This window comes from Triticum dicoccoides, chromosome 6A, assembly GCF_002162155.2.
Source record: "Triticum dicoccoides isolate Atlit2015 ecotype Zavitan chromosome 6A, WEW_v2.0, whole genome shotgun sequence".
NCBI classification, from domain to species: domain Eukaryota; kingdom Viridiplantae; phylum Streptophyta; class Magnoliopsida; order Poales; family Poaceae; genus Triticum; species Triticum dicoccoides.
The window spans coordinates 564771898-564782831 of NC_041390.1; positions in this window are offsets into that span (position 1 = coordinate 564771898).

Below are 10934 nucleotides of genomic sequence, written 5' to 3' on the forward strand. Positions count from 1 at the left end.
GGTCAAGATGTGATGAGATATAAGTTGTTGTATGAGATAATCAAGTTTTGTTGAAGTTATCGGCAACTGGCAAAAGCCTTATGATTGTCTCTCTATTGCATAAGATGCAAGCGCCAAATAATTGCTTTACTTTATCGCTATGCGATAGCAATAGTTGCAAGAGTAGTAGTTGGCGAGACGACCATGTGACAACACATTGATATAGATCAAGATGATGGAGATCATGGTGTCATGCCGGTGATGATGGAAATCATGACGATACTTTGGAGACAGAGATCAAAGGCACAAGATGATGATGGCCATATCATGTCACATATTTTGATTGCATGTGATGTTTATCTTTTATACATCTTATTTTGCTTAGTTCGACGGTAGCTTTATAAGATGATCTCTCACTAATTATCAAGGTACAAGTGTTCTCCCTGAGTATGCACCATTGCGAAAGTTCTTCATGCTGAGACACCATGTGATGATCGGGTGTGATAGGCTCTATGTTCAAATACAACGGGTGCAAAAAAGTTGCACATGCGGAATACTCAGGTTAAACTTGACGAGCCTAGCATATAACAGATATGGCCTCGGAACACGGAGACCAAAAGGTCGAGCGTGAATCATATAGTATATATGATCAACATAGTGATGTTCACCATTGAAACTACTCCATCTCACGTGATTATCAGACATGGTTTAGTTGATTTGGATCACGTGATCACTTAGAGGATTAGAGGGATGTCTATCTAAGTGGGAGTTCTGAAGTAATATGATTAATTGAACTTTAATTTATCATGAACTTAGTCCTAGTAGTATTAGCATATCTATGTTGTAGATCAATAGCTCGCGTTGTTGCTTACATATGTTTATTTTGATATGTTCCTAGAGAAAATTGTGTTGAAAGATGTTAGTAGCAATGATGCGGATTGGATCCGTGATCTGAGATTTATCCTCATTGCTACCCAGAAGAATTATGTCCTTGATGCACCGCTAGGTGAAAGACCTATTGCAGGAGCAGATGTAGACGTTATGAACGTTTGGCTAGCTCAATATGATGACTACTTGATAGTTTAGTGCACCATGCTTAACAGCTTAGAATCGGGACTTCAAAGACGTTTTGAACGTCATGGACCATATGAGATGTTCTAGGAGTTGAAGTTAATATTTCAAGCAAATACCTGAGTTGAGAGATATGAAGTCTCCAACAAGTTCCATAGATAAAAGATGGAGGAGAATCGCTCAACTAGTGAGCTTGTGCTTAGATTGTCTGGGTACTACAATTGCTTGAATCAAGTGGGAGTTAATCTTCCAGATAAAATAGTGATTGACAGAATTCTCTTATCACCATCACCAAGTTAACAGAACTTCGTGATGAACTATGATATGCAAGGGATAACGGAAACGATTCCCAAGCTCTTCGTAATGCTGAAATTGACGAAGGTAGAAATCGAGAAAAACATCATGTGTTGATGGTAGAAAAGACCACTAGTTTCAAGAAAAGGGCAGAGGGACGAAGGGGAACTTCAAGAAGAACAACAAGCAAGTTGCTGCTCAAGTGAAGAAGCCCAAGTCTGGTCCTAAGCGTGAGACTAAGTGCTTCTACTGCAAAGGGACTGGTCACTGGAAGCGGAACTACCCCAAGTGATTGGCGGATAAGAAGGATGGCAAAGTGAACATAAGTATATTTGATATACATGTTATTGATGTGTACTTTACTAGTGTTTGTAGCAACCCCTCAGTATTTGATACTAGTTCAGTTGCTAAGATTAGTAACTCGAAGCGGGAGTTGCAGAATAAACAGAGACTAGTAAAGGGTGAAGTGACGATGTGTGTTGGAAATGGTTCCAAGATTGATATGATCATCATCGCACACTCCCTATACTTTCGGGATTAATGTTGAACCTAAATAAGTGTTATTTGGTGTTTGCGTTGAGCATGAATATGATTTGATCATGTTTATTGTAATATGGTTATTCATTCAAGTAAGAGAATAAATTGTTGTTCTGTTTACATGAATAAAACCTTATATGGTTACACACCCAATGAAAATAGTTCATTGGATCTCGATCGTAGTGATACACATATTCATAATATTGAAACCAAAAGATGTGAAGTTAATAATGATAGTGCAACTTATTTGTGGCACTGCCGTTTAGGTCATATTGGTGTAAAGCCCATGAAGAAACTCCATGCTGATGGGATTTTGGAATCACTTGATTATGAATCGTGCTTGCGAACCATGTTATGGGCAAGATGACTAAAGACTCCGTTCTCCGGAACAATGGAGCGAGCAACGGACTTATTGGAAATAATACATACTGATGTATGCAATCCGATGAGTGTTGAAGCTCGTGGCGGGTATCGTTATTTTCTGACCTTCGCGTATGATTTGAGCAGATATGGGTATATCTACTTGCTGAAACATAAGTCTGAAACATTTGAAAAGTTCAAAGAATTTCAGAGTGAAGTGGAAATCATCATAAAAAGAAAAATATGGTTTCTACGATCTGATTGCAGAGACAAATATTTGAGTTACGAGTTTGGTCTTCAATTAAAACTATGTGGAATAGTTTCACAAATTCGTGCCACCTGGAACACCACAACATAATGGTGTGTCCGAACGTCATAACCGTACTTTATTGGATATAGTGCAATCTATGATGTTTCTTACAGATTTACCAACATCGTTTTGCGGTTATGCATTAAAGACAGCTGCATTCACATTTAAAAGGGCACCATCTAAGTCACCATCTAAGTCCGTTGAGACGACACAATCTGAACTGTGGTTTGGCAAGAAACCAAAGTTGTCGTTTCTTAAAATTTGGGGTTGTGATGCTTATATGAAAAAGTTTCATCCTGATAAGCTCAAACCCAAATCGCAGAAATATGTCTTCATAGGATACCCAAAGGAGACTGTTGGGTACACCTTCTATCACAGATCCGAAGGCAAGTTATTCATTGCTGAGAATGGATCCTTTCTAGAGAAGGAGTTTCTCTCGAAAGAAGTGAGTGGGAGGAAAGTAGAACTTGATGAGGTAACTGTACCTGCTCCCTTATTGGAAAGTAGTTCATCACAGAAATCTGTTCCTGTGACTACTAGACCGATTAGTGAGGAAGCTAATGATGATGATCATGTAACTTCAGATCAAGTTACTACCGAACCTCGTAGGTAAACCAGAGTGAGATCCGCACCAGAGTGGTACGGTAATCCAGTTCTGGAGGTCATGTTACTTGACCACGACGAGCCTACGAACTATGAGGAAGCAATGATGAGCCCAGATTCCGCGAAATGGCTTGAGGCCATGAAATCTGAGATGAGATCCATGTATGAGAACAAAGTATGGACTTTGATTGACTTGCCCAATGATCGGCGAGCCATTGAGATTAAATGGATCTTCAAGAGGAAGACGGACGCTGATAAGTAGTGTTACTATCTACAAAGCTAGAATTGTCGCAAAAAGATTTTCGACAAGTTCAAGGTGTTGACTACAATGAGGGTTTCTCACTCGTATCTATGCTTAAGTCTGTCCGAATCATGTTAGCAATTGCCGCATTTTATGAAATCCGGCAAATGGATAAACAAAACTGTATTCCTGAATGGATTTATTAAAGAAGAGTTGTATATGATACAACCAGAAGGTTTTGTCAATCCTAAAGGTGCCAACAAAATGTGCAAGCTCCAGCGATCCATCTATGGACTGGTGTAAGCATCTCGGAGTTGGAATATGCGCTTTGATGAGATGATCAAAGCATATAGTTTTATACAGACTTGCGGTGAAGCCTGTATTTACAAGAAAGTGAGTGGGAGCACTACAACATTTCTGATAAGTATATGTGAATGACATATTGTTGATCGGAAATAATGTAGAATTATTCTGCAAAGCATAAAGGAGTGTTTTGAAAGAAGTTTTTCAAAGAAAGACCTCGGTGAAGCTGCTTACATATTAAGCATCAAGATCTATAGAGATAGATCAACACGCTTGATAAGTTTTTTTCAATGAGTACATACCTTGACAATATTTTGAAGTAGTTCAAAAATGGAACAATCAAAGAAAGAGTTCTTGGCTGTGTTACAAGGTGTGAAATTGAGTAAGACTCAAAGCCCGACCATGGCAGAAGATAGAAAGAGAATGAAAGTCATTCCCTATGCCTCAGCCATAGGTTCTATAAAGTATGCCATTTTGTGTAGCAGATCTATTGTATACCCTACACTGTGTTAAGCAAGGGAGTACAATAGTGATCTAAGAGTAGATCACTGGACAGCGGTCAAAATTATCCTTAGTGGAATAAGGAAATATTTCTCAATTATGGAGGTGACAAAAGGTTCGTCGTAAAAAGTTACGTCGATGCAAGTTTTGACACAGATCTGGATGACTCTAAGTCTTGATCTAGATACATATTGAAAGTCGGAGCAATTAGCTAGAGTAGCTCCGTGCAGAGCATTGTAGACATAGAATTTGCAAAATACTTACAGATCTGTATGTGGCAGACCCGTTGACTAAAATTATCTCACAAGCAAAACATGATCACACCTTAGTACTCTTTGGGTGTTAATCACATAAACGATGTGAACTAGATTACTCAATCTAGTAAACCCTTTGGGTATAGATCACATGACGATGTGAACTATGGGTGTTAATCACATGGTGATGTGAACTATTAGTGTTGAATTACATGGCGATGTGAACTAGATTATTGACTCTAGTGCAAGTGGGAGACTGAAGGAAATATTCCCTAGAGGCAATAATAAAGTTATTATTTATTTCCTTATATCATGATAAATGTTTATTATTCATGCTAGAATTGTATTAACCGGAAACATAATACATGTGTGAATACATAGACAAACAGAGTGTCACTAGTATGCCTCTACTTGACTAGCTCGTTAATCGAAGATGGTTACGTTTCCTAACCATGAACAAAAGAGTTGTTATTTGATTAACAGGATCACATCATTAGAAGAATGATGTGATTGACATGACCCATTCCATTAGCTTAGCACCCGATCGTTTAGTATGTTGCTATTGCTTTCTTCATGACTTATACATGTTCCTATGACTATGAGATTATGCAACTCCCGTTTGCCGGAGGAACACTTTATGTGCTACCAAACGTCACAACGTAACTGGGTGATTATAAAGGAGCTCTACAGGTGTCTCCAAAGGTACATGTTGGGTTGGCATATTTTGAGATTAGGATTTGTCACTCCGATTGTCGGAGAGGTATCTCTGGGCCCTCTCGGTAATACACATCACATAAGCCTTGAAAGCATTGCAACTAATAAGTTAGTTGCGAGATGATGTATTATGAAACGAGTAAAGAGACTTGCCGGTAACGAGATTGAACTAGGTATTGAGATACCGATGATCGAATCTCGGGCAAGTAACATACCGATGACAAAGGGAACAACGTATGTTGTTATGCGGTCTGACCGATAAAGATCTTCGTAGAATATGTGGGAGCCAATATGAGCATCCAGGTTCTGCTATTGGTTATTGACCGGAGACGTGTCTGGGTCATGTCTACATTGTTCTCGAACCCGTAGGGTCCGCACGCTAAAGGTTTCGATGACAGTTATATTATGAGTTTATGAGTTTTGAGTACCGAAGTTAGTTTGGAGTCCCGGATGTGATCACGGACATGACGAGGAGTCTCAAAATGGTCGAGACATAAAGATTGATATATTGGACGGCTATATTCGGACACCGGAAGTGTTCCGGGTGATTCCGGAGAAAACCGGAGTGCCGGAGGGTTACTGGAACCCCCCCGGGAGAAGTAATGGGCCTTATGGGCCCTAGTGGAGAGAGAGAGGGGAGGCCAGGGTGGGCCACGCGCCCCCTCCCCCTCTGGTCCGAATTGGACTAGGAGAGGGGGGCGGCGCCCCCCTTTCCTTCTCCCTCTCCCCCTTCCTTTCCCCCTCCTAGTAGGAGTAGGAAAGAGGGGAGTCCTACTCCTACTAGGAGGAGGAGGACTCCTCCTTTGCGCGCCCTAGGGCTGGCCGGCCTCCTCCCCTTGCTCCTTTGTATACGGGGGCAGGGGGCACCCCTAGACACACAAGTTGATCCACGTGATCGTTTTCTTAGCCGTGTGCGGTGCCCCCTTCCACCATACTCCTCGATAATATTGTAGCGGTGCTTAGGCGAAGCCCTGCGACGGTAGAACATCAAGATCGTCACCACGCCGTCGTGCTGACGGAACTCTTCCCCAACACTTTGCTAGATCGGAGTCTGGGGATCGTCATCGAGCTGAACGTGTGCTAAAACTCGGAGGTGTCGTAGTTTCAGTGCTTGATCGGTCGGGCCGTGAAGACGTACGACTACATCAACCGCGTTGTCATAACGCTTCCGCTGTCGGTCTACGAGGGTACGTAGATTACACTCTCCCCTCTCGTTGCTATGCATCACCATGATCTTGCGTGTATGTAGGAATTTTTTTTGAAATTACTACATTCCCCAACAACTTCTACATAATGTGAATAGGAGTAAGCAGGTGTCGTATCCAGAATTTTTTTGACCAATAGTAACTTCTACATAATGCATCATATTCTGTATGTAATGTCGAAGTATCGACATCAAGATTACATGACACAAAGTGGGAATTGAAGTGGCTAACTAACCAAGCCTAGGTGAAAGGAAATCTTGAATTTGTCCATTCATGTCTGATACAAAGAACTGATCATTAGCACTGTAATTCACACAAAGGTAGCTATTTTTGTTTTTCTTATATAAATCCAAGAAATACCACTAATACAATTTATCAAACTGCGATACCAACAAATTGAGTTCCATTGCCCTTCAGTGTTTAGCAGTTTCCTTTTAACGGGATTGTAGATAGCCTCAAAAAATGGCATATCGCTTTTCACTTACTTTCTAAGTGTCAATGCAGAACTTTGTGTGACACAAACCCTAACTTTTCTGACATGCAACGCTCCCCAGGAACATGGGAGGTCAATGGGTTCGTGTGTGTTGAAATAGACCTGGTCCCAGAGTATCACTCATCAGAACGACCGTCCAAGGCACAGATCATCCAACATCGGTAATAAAATTGAGCAGGCTACAATAGAGGTAAGGGTAGGCTCTAAGGGTAACTCCAACGTGACACCGACTTTTTCAGCTCTGTTTAGTCCCACAAGCCAAGGCTGTCTTGATTGCTCAAGACATGATTGTTTCAGCCAGTCATCATCGTCATTGCCCCTCCTTTTGGTCCAAAAATGAGGTTGCCTCTGCACACCAAGCAACATGACCATGATACCCCGTTACATGTGTGCACACATCCAACCATCAAGCTCAGGAGCTGCTCATACCTGGAGTCAACCGACCAAACCCCCACGATGCGGACGGCCTGTCAGACAAAGACCATACGGTTCCCAGCCAATGCCACACCCGAATCCAAGGCAACAGAACGGCGGTCGCTGGCAGTGGTGCGGAACTGACGTGGCCGCCAACCCGATGATTGGCCAGTGATCCGGCAACGAGAGCTCACCTGATTCAGCATAGGGTTTGGGTTGTAATCAAATGTAACAAAATGATGAGGTGAGAAAGATGGTTCAGCCTGTGTCTGAATCATTCAGCCTCTCATTATTTTGAGAAAATAGGCTCAAGACAAGGTATCATCTATCAGCCTGCTTAAGTGAGTTTCGTAGTGGAGTGTTCCTTGCAGTTCAGGAGCACACCACGGATTCTTGGTCATTCAAATAAAGAGCTTTTTCTCAGAGAGAGAGAGAGAGAGAGAGAGATGGGGATCGTACCGGATCCAAAGCAACAAGTAGCCAAGCTGCGAGAAATCCATCGACAACGGCTAAGATCCCACGCCATCCCGACCAATCCCTCGACCGGAATGCATCACAGGCCCCACCGCTCGGTCCCCAGCCCATGCCGCCATGGATGTCCCCACCGCACGGAAGGGGCGGCGACCCAGCGAGTCCGTCGGTCGGGAGCCTGGATGGTGCCGGCGGATCCCTCCATCATCGCCGCCCTTCAGGAAGGGGTGCGGCCCCAGCCAACACGAGCCGGGTTGGCCACTCTCCCATCCAACGCCGTGCCTCCTCTCCTCTTCCTCTCTTTCTCCCTCCTCTCTCTCCCTCTCATCTTCTCTCTCCTACAGATCTAACTGAGCGTCGCCGCTTTCGCCCTTTGCCTGCAGGTCGGGGCCGTGGTGGGGATCCGGGAAGGAGGAGGGGCATAAGGGAGGAATGGTGTGGCGGCTGTGAGAAGGAGCGGGTGGCTGTGGACAGGGGGCTAGGGTTTGGTGCGGTTATGTCCAATGGGCTCCTCGCCCCAGCCACGGGACGCGCGGCGTGCGAGAAAAGGTTCACCCGCCCGAAGATGACCCGCTGCTGAGACAGCCAATGCAAGCTTGAGACGAGCCCACTCGTCATTGGGCAAGGAAAATGACTGGGAGGTGAAAAACGATTTAACTGCAAGTGAAGATCCAATGGTGCAGCCAGCCAGAGGGGTAGATCCGACGGCCGACGAAGCTTGCAATCGGGGGAGCATTCTGGGAGCGAGTTTGCTAGCTTCTGTTTGTTTTAAATATGTATATCACTACGATCGAGATTCAATAAACCATTCACCTTGGGTGTATGACCATAGAAGGTTTTATTCATGTAAACAGAATAACAATTATTCTTTGACTTAAATGAATAACTGTATTGCAATAAACATGATCCAATCATATTATGCTCAACGCAAACATCAAATAACATTTATTTTAGGTTCAACACTAATCCCGAAGGTAAAGGGAGTGTACGATGATGATCTTATCAACCTTGGAATCACTTACAACACACATCGTCACCTTGCCCTCAACTAGTCTTTGTTCATTTTGTAACTCCTGTTTCAAGTTACTAATCATAGCAACTAAGCCAGTATCAAATACCAGGGGCTACTATAAATACCAGTAAAGTGCACATCAATAACATGTATATCATATATACTTTTGTTCACTTCGCCATCCTTCTTATCCGCCATATATTTGGGGCAGTTCCGCTTCCAGTGACCATTTCCTTCACAGTAGAAGCACTCAGTTTTAGGCTTGGGTCTAGCTTTGGGCTTCTTTATGGGAGTGGCAACTTGCTTATCGTTCTTCTTGAAGTACCCTTTCTTTCCCTTACCCTTTTACTTGAAACTAGTGGTCTTGTCAACCATCAACACTTGATGCTTTTCTTGATTTCTACCTTCGCCAATTTCATCATCGGAAGAGCTAGGGGAATCGTTTTCGTCACCCCTTGCATATTATAGTTCATCATGAAGTTCTAGTAACTTGGTGATAGTGACTAGAGAACTCTGTCAATCACTATCTTATCTGGAAGATTAGCTCCCACTTGATTCAAGCGATTGTAGTACTCAGACATTCTAAGCACATGCTCACTATTTGAGCTATTCTCCTACATCTTGTAGGCAAAATACTTGTCAGAGGTCTCATACCTCTCGACTTGGGCATGAGTCTGAAATACCAATTTCAGCTCTTGGAACATCTTATATGCTCTGTGGCGTTCAAAACGTTTTTGAAGTCCTGGTTCTAAGCCGTAAAGCATGGTGCACTAACTATCAAGTAGTCATCATACCGAGCTTTGTCAAACATTCATAACGTCTACATCTGCTCCTGCAACAGGTCTGTCACCTAGTGGTGCATCAAGCACATAATTCTTCTGTGCAGCAACGAGGATACACCTTAGATCATGGACCCAGTCCGCATCATTGCTACTATCATGTTTCAACTTAGTTTTCTCTAGGAACATATCAAAAATTAAAACAGGGAGCTAAACACGAGCTATTGATCTACAACAACATAGATATGCAAAACTATTAGAACTAAGTTCATGATAAATTTAAGTTCGATTAATCATATTACTTAAGAACTCCCACTTAGATAGACATCCCTCGAGTCATCTAAATGATCACGTGATCCATATCAATTAAACCATGTCCGATTATCACGTGAGATGGAGTAGTTTTCTGTAGCGACCAGACCTCAAACAGTCTGATATCTGTGCTCCGGTGTCATCCCTGGATCAGTAATGCTGACACCACACAGTACTCGGAGTATTTATAACAGAGTTGCAATCACACACTTATTACATCGAGTGTCTCAATAGAGAACTTATTACAATAAATATGGCTTAAGGCCATCTAATAACGATAACAGCGGAAAGCTTGGAAGATAAGTGAGTCCATCAACTCCAACGGCATCACTGAGTATAGAACCACGACCTAAAAACTCCTTAATCGTCGTCTGAAAAGTCTGCAACATTAACGTTGCAGCCTGAAATGGGTCAGCACATGGAATATGCTGGCAAGGTAACACATAGAGAGTAATGGAATGAAACAGCTATACTATATGCATATCTGGCTGGTGGAAAGCTCTATGGTTACAGTTTTGCGTAAAGCCAATTTTTCCCTACTTCAAAGGAATAAATTTATTTAACTATCATGGTAGTTGTTAAACATTGAGAATGGTTGACAGCATTCTCAATCCCAATTAAAAATATCATTAACAAAACCCAACAAAATTAATTTAGAGTAACATGTTGAGATTCACATGATAATCCAGGTACTAGATACTCAAGATTGTCCATAACCGGGGACACGGCTAACCATGATTAGTTTATTACACTCTGCAGCGGTTTGCGCACTTTTCCCTACAAGACTCGATCGCCTTCGTTTGGTTTCTCGCACTACATGGTGTTTGAGAAGACGGATGACCGAGACATAGTCTTTCAGAAGCGCTAGCACCTTACGATCGGGTAGACCGTACCACCTACATCCCCTACATCTGCTAGTCTACCACTGTAAGAGTTCGCACAACTTAGTCAACTATGCTAGAGCCCATAATAGCTTGTGGCTGCACACGGAAGTTTCTAGTATGAATAGTCTCATGATCCCTTTGAGCCTGGGTGGCGGTCCAAAATAAAACAGGCAAGTCCTGGAATACCCAGGTGCCTC